A 7,118-nucleotide genomic window follows, 5' to 3' on the forward strand; every position below is an offset into this window, starting at 1 on the left:
AAAGTGTTTCACCATTAATCAATATCATAACAAGCAATGACCGTTTCCGATTTGAGCTTATGTTCAGTGAATAAAGATCATGTATACAGATTTATTTTTTGTAATGTTTTTAGTGTCAGTTGGATGCCTAGTATCATTCATAAAAACTACCGACGGGATAGAAATAAAAAAAAAAAATGCAGCTTGACGCAATATTGGCGTAGTTTTTAATTTTGCGTTTTATCTTTTTCCGACTTGTTACAGTTTTCTCCCCTTTCATTTTGGGGGGGGCCGCTGAATTTTGCTAGCTCTATTTTGATATTTCGTTCTTGGAAACGGTTAAAAATGCATTTGTTACATGATTTCTAAGCATCAAACTAGTCACTATAACTTTCCTAAAAAACGTTCACATGGGATTGAAAACGTTACGATTATTCCATTCTTACATACATGCCTGTTGCATATACTATGTTGATGTTCAATATCTGTGCGCTAGTGCATTGTGTCATAACTATTTATATAGCGTTTTTCTTTAGTTATATACGCATTATAGGGCCGGTAAATGAACAATGATTTTGCTTTTTGTAACTGGTAAGATTATGATTCTATGAACAATGTAGGGGTGTCGTATACTTTGGGTAAAAAATAATCTCATGTTAAAATACAACATATAATAATAGTGATCTTTGATCAGATCATACTGAATCAGCTGCAATCATCTTGCTTAAATTGCGGACTACTTTGAAAATATATTTAGGGTACTGAATGATATGTCGTCCTATAGTGGTCATAATAAAAATTGATAACATATTGAATACATTTTTAGTTTTCTGTAAAAGAAAACTATTTTGCCGGCTTTGTCTGTCCGTCCGCACTTTATTCTGTCCGCATTTTTCCTGTCTGCCCTCAGATCTTAAAAAACTACTGAGGTTAGAGGGCTGCAAATTGGTATGCTGATCATCCACCCTCCAATCATCAAACATACCAACTTGCAGCCCTCTGGCCTCAGTAGTTTCTATTTTATTTAAGGTTAAAGTTAGCCATAATCGTGCTTCTGGCAACAATATAGGATAGGCCACCACCGGGCCGTGGTTAAAGTTTCATGGGCCGCGGCTCATACAGCATCATACCGAGACCACTACTTGATTATACGCTGTAGCAGCTGTACAGAATACTCGATGGCGCCGAAGAAACTTTGGCTCATTTTTTACTTGTTTAATCTTAGTAGGATATCAGCGTCTCACAGCAATATACTTTCTAATTCTGAAAAGCTTATCGTTTAATCTCAGAGCTGATTAGTTTTAAGTCAGCGAGTTTTTAAAAGGTTATTAAAGGGTCCTCTTTCAGTTAAAACTCTTAGGTAGTCGGAGATCTCTTCTTTCTGTATTTCCCTTTACCTCCTTTTCTGAATAATAATAATAATAATAATAATAATAATAATAATAATAATAATAATAATAATAATATCCGGCCGTGACGTCATCGGAAAGGCGGCTCCTGATTGGCTGTCTTCTCCTCGATCAGCAATAGGCTTAGATCGAGGGGAAGACACCCAATCAGGAGCCGTTTTTCCGATGACGTCACGGCCGGATAGCCAATGAAAATGAAGCGACTAACTCCACAAACGAACAGACACGGGTAAAAGATGAATAATAATAATAATATTAATTCTGTATTTCAAGTCAAAATGCCCGTGTTTTGTTTTTCTTTTTTTTTTTTCTCTTTAGCTTCAATTGGGTCACTGGGCCTCCGGTATGCGACGTTTAATTGTTTCTTTATCTTTGACCTTGACATCATTCAGTTGTGTGCTTCTTCTCCATTCTTATTAATAATAATTTCACCAATGCATTTCGTTTTGGAACTTTCCCTTACTATGTCGGTCCATTCTCTTTTGCTGTCATTACGCTGAGGTTTATTTTCAGCGCGTCTCAAGACGCCAACAGTTTTTCCTCTGCTCCTTTCTCTTTGAACAGTTTCTTCAAAATGTTTCCTTTTCATAATCCTCTTTTTCCTTTAGGTTACTTTTTCATCTGACTCTCGCCATTTTCCCCGAGGATTAACTCCTCTTACGGATATTTTTTTTTTAAGCTGTGTAATGCTTCTCTCCGCGCCTTTCTTTATGCCTGGTTTCCTTTCTTGTCTGTCCGTCCGCACCTTTTGTGTCCGCCCTCAGATCTTGAAATCTACTGAGGCTAGGGGGCTGCAAATTGGTATGTTGATCATCCACCCTCCAATCAGCAGACATACCAAATTGCAGCCCTCTAGCCCCAGTAGTTTTCCTAATACTATTTAAGGTTAAAGTTATCCATGATCGTACGCCTGGCACCGCTAGAGGTGCCAACAACTCAGGCCACCACCGAGCCGTGGCTGAAAGTTTCATGGGGCACGGCTGAGAGTTTCGTGGGCCGTGGCTGAGAGGGTCATACAGCATTATACGCTGTACAGGAAACTCGATTGCACCGAAGAAACTAAGGCGCATTTTTTTACTTGTTTATGCATTGATTCTGCTTAGTTTCCTCATTACTACTGATTTAAGTAATATTATGTATTATGAGCTGGAGACTGTATTTTAGTTTTACATACGTTTTCCGTCATCTTCAAAGAACGTGATTGTTTTTCATTATGTGATGTTGTATATATACTGTATAATACAATGCGAGGAGGCTGGAATTTTTTGGATTTTCGTAATTTTACTAGTAGCAAAACTATTTTCCTTTTCTTCATTTAGTAAACTGATTGATTGATTTGGGGCTATTTAAAACTGGCGTCACAACATATACTTCATTTATTAACATGATGTTAAAAAGTTATTAAAATTTTTCAAACAAACTTTTCTAGTCATCTACGAATTGTCATTTCGTTGAGCATAAATTTTGCTTAATAATCAAAACTATTTGGATTTATGTAACCTCATTAAGTTGATTGATGTCTAGTATATTTTTTTACTAAACTTGTTTTATTTCACTAAAAATAATTTTTTTTTTAAATCAAAACCTGTTTGGAATTCTGTAACTGATTAAGTTGATTCCAGACCTATTTTGAATTATGTAACTGATTAAGTTGATTCCAGTCCAGTTTGGTACATTTCCCCCATAAGATTTTATTTGATTTTACTAAAAATCAATTTTTTAAAAATTTTACTAATTAATTTTTTTTAAATCAACCTATTTGGAATTCTGTAGCCTCATTAAGTTGATTCAAGTCGAGTATAATTTCCCCATAAGATTTTCTTTCATTTTACTGAAGATTAATATATTTTAAATCAAAACCTATTTGGAATTCTGTAACCATTAAGTTGATTCAAGTGCAATATATTTTTGCCATAAGATTTTCTTTGATTTTACTAAAAATTATTATCATTTCTTTTAATCAAAACCCACTTGGAATTCTATAACCTCATTAAGTTGATTCAAAACCTATTTGGGATTCTGTAACCTGATTAAGTTGATTCAAGTGTAATATATTTTCCCCATAACATATTCTTTGATTTTACTAAAGATTAATTTTTAAAATCAAAACCTATTTGGAATTATGTAACCTGATTAAGTTGATTAAAGTCGAGTATAATTTCCCAATAAGATTTTCTTTGATTTTACTAAAAAAAAATTTTTTTTGTAATCAAAACCTATATGGAATTCTGTAACCATTAAGTTGATTCAAGTCGAGTATAATTTCCCAATAAGATTTTCTTTGATTTTATAATTTTTTTTCTTTTAATCAAAACCTACAGTATATGGAATTCTGTAACCATCAAGTTGATTCAAGTGTAGCATATTTTCCCCAAAAATTTTCTTTGATTTTACTTACAATTAATTTTTTTGTAAGTCAAACCTATCTGGAATTCTGTAACCATTAAGTTGATTCAAGTTTAGTATATTTCCCTATAAGATTTTCTCTTATTTTACTAAAGTTTGTTCCTCCTTACGTGTTACGCACAAACACACATGCACAATACACAAACACCATTTTGTTCACGTGCCACGGGATGATATTATCACACCCTGAAGTGTGATTCGGATTGGGAACAGCTATTTTTCCTTTTGATTTCCCTCAGAAAAGCCCCCCTGCCTGTTATGTGTCTTTCTTCAGATCTCTCTCTCTCTCTCTCTCTCTCTCTCTCTCTCTCTCTCTCTCTCTCTCTCTCTCTCTGGTTGTAGCACCAATGAAACTCATGTACATCGTTCTGTTTTCTCTTCTTACGAGCAGTCATATATCTATACAAATATCATTTTAATAGCTTCAGCTTCTGGGTTGTTCTCTCTCTCTCTCTCTCTCTCTCTCTCTCTCTCTCTCTCTCTCTCTCTCTCTCTCTCTCTCTCCAACCCCTCTGGTTGTTGCACCAACGTAACTCATACACATACCTCTGTTTTTTTCCTAATTATGAGCAATCATATATTTATACAAACATCATGCTAATAGCTTCCTCTTCCGGGTTTCTCTCTCTCTCTCTCTCTCTCTCTCTCTCTCTCTCTCTCTCTCTCTCTCTCTCTCTCTCTCCAAAACCCCTTTGGTTGTTGCACCAACGAAGCTTCCCCAGTTCCTCAATATCGTAACGAAATCTCAAGACAAAAAACAAAAAGAAAGGGAGACAATTGGTAATCAACTTTAGAGGCACCTCGAGTAAGTGCTTTACAAGGTAAAAAAAAGTCCCTCTCCTGTGTTCTCCAGATTCGCTGCGTTTCATCCCTTATTATAAAAGTTGATAAGGCTTTCTCGAGGCCTTAAACACATTACCCTTTGTCTTCCCCGTGCCCGAAGGCCCGATGACCTTTAAGCCTGGCTTCTTCTTCAACCCTTTCAGGTGGGGAGCACTTGGTCCTCAGCAAGGATTCTCCCTGGCGTTTCATATCCTGTGGAGGGGGAGAAGGGATGAGAAGGATACCAAGGTGTCATGTAGGGGCACCCTCCAGGATTAGGAAGTTCCTCGTTGGACGAGTCGGTAGAGTTCTCGGATAGCACGCTGCTAGGCCCGAGTTCGAGTCTCCGGCCGGCCAATGAAGAATTAGAGGATTTTATTTCTGGTGATAGAAATTCATTTCTCATTATAATGTGGTTCGGATTCCACAATAAGCTGTAGGTCTAGTTGCTAGGTAACCGATTGGTTCTTAGCCACGTAAAATAAGTCTAATCCTTCGGGCCAGCCCTCTCTAGGAGAGCTGTTAATCAGCTCAGTGGTGTGTTTAAACTAAGTTATGCCTTTTTTTCCAGGATTAGGGTGTGGTTATTTATTTAGGAATATAAAAACAAATTAATCAGATAAACATCCCTAACACATTTACATCCAGTTTCAGATATTTATTTATTTATTTATTTATTTATTTATTTATTTATTTGGGAATATCTGGAACTGAATTTAAATTTGATAGCGATGTTATGCTGATTAATTTGTAGCATATTTTGTTAAATTAATTAGCAAAATATAACTGCAAATTAATTAGAAAAACGTTGCTGTCAGCTTTACATTCAGTAACAGATCTTCCTAAATAAATACATTAAAAATCTCTCTGGAGCTGAATGTAAATTTGATAGCGATGTTTTCCTAATTATTTTGTAGTGATATTTTTAATTTAATTAACAAATAACAACTACAAATTCATTAGAAAAACATTGCTGTCAAATTTACATTCAGTTCCAGATCTTCCTAAATAAAGACATAAAAATCTGGAGCTGAATGTAAATTTGATAGCGATGTTTTGCTAATTATTTTGCAGCGATATCTTAATAAAATTAATTTGCACTGATTTGCTTGGAATCAGCAATGTCCATTAGTCTCTCGAGCTTGGTACTTCCGTATTTAAATTACATTATCTTTATTTGATATTAAATAGTAAATATAAACAAGTATAAAAGGCGCAGTCGAGTTTTCTGTGCAGCGTATAATGCTATACGAAACTTTCAGCCACGGCCCATAAAACTCAGCCACGGTCCGGTGGTGGCATGTGTTGGTATCTATAGCGGTGCCAGAAGTACAATTATAACCGTAAATAAAATAAAAACTACCGAGGCTAAAGGGCTGCAATTTGGTATGTTTAATGATTGGAGGATGGATGATCAACATACCAATTTGCAGCCCTCTAGCCTCAGTAGTTTTTAAGATCTGAGGGCGGACAGACAAATTGCAGACGGACAGACAAAGCCGTCACAGTAATTGTCTTTTACAGAAAACGAAAAGTATGATGTGTTCATCTTATGCTAAATATAAAGAATATGATGTGTTCATCCCTTAGTAAAGACAGAGAATAAGGTGTATTCATATTTTAGTAAATATAAAGAATATGGTATGTTAATCTTTTAGTGTATATATATATATATATATATATATATATATATATATATATATATATATATATATATATATATATATATATATATATATATATATAAATATAAAAAGAATATTATGTTTATCTTTTCTTAGTAAAAATTACTTTAATGCCTCAAGCTTCATAAAGAATGCTTGATTATCTCCAAGATTTAGGTGTACTTATTGAGCATGTAATATAACATAAATACTTATTCATCGCTTTCGCATCGTGAAATTCCGGTATGATAAAAACTGCCTGGTCAAATATATATTAAGAAGCGTATAAAATAAATGAATAATTTCGTGTCGAGATTTATCTTCAGTGCGTCTGAAAATGTTTCCCCCTTATAATATTTAACAATCACCTTGATAACGTTCGTGATAAGGTTATATATTGACAAAATACCCATTTCTTTCTTACTGTGAGCTGGAATAACGTTTGGTAAAACAATTTTTTTTTCTTTAAGAAAATGTTTTAAGAACAAAGCTCTACAAGGTATGGTTTTTAGGACACGGCTCTTCTCATCTTATTAATAAACTCAACACGTACACACTTACACACGCGCGCGCGTACCAAAAAAAAAAAAAATATATAAATTACTCACAGTCCCATATACACACACCAAAATATGAATTTATATATATAGACAGTATAATATATAATATATATATCTATAATAATAATAATAATAATAATAATAATAATAATAATAATAATAATAATAATAATAATAATAATAATAATGAATGCTTTATTTCGCATAAAATATACTGGAGTGAATTCTATACATGGAAGTTAAACTGCAAAATACTAAAAGTAGGTACTAAAAAAAAA

The 7,118-nt window shown here is 34.0% G+C and overlaps 1 protein-coding gene across 1 annotated transcript in view; it reads left to right on the forward strand.

Annotated features, from left to right (window-relative positions):
- The window catches only part of LOC136848202 (nephrin-like), a 423,011-nt gene that overhangs the window by 170,971 nt on the left and 244,922 nt on the right, over positions 1-7,118 (forward strand). The gene's annotated exons all lie outside the window — the stretch shown is intronic.

This window comes from Macrobrachium rosenbergii, chromosome 18 (assembly GCF_040412425.1).
Source record: "Macrobrachium rosenbergii isolate ZJJX-2024 chromosome 18, ASM4041242v1, whole genome shotgun sequence".
Classification (NCBI taxonomy): domain Eukaryota; kingdom Metazoa; phylum Arthropoda; class Malacostraca; order Decapoda; family Palaemonidae; genus Macrobrachium; species Macrobrachium rosenbergii.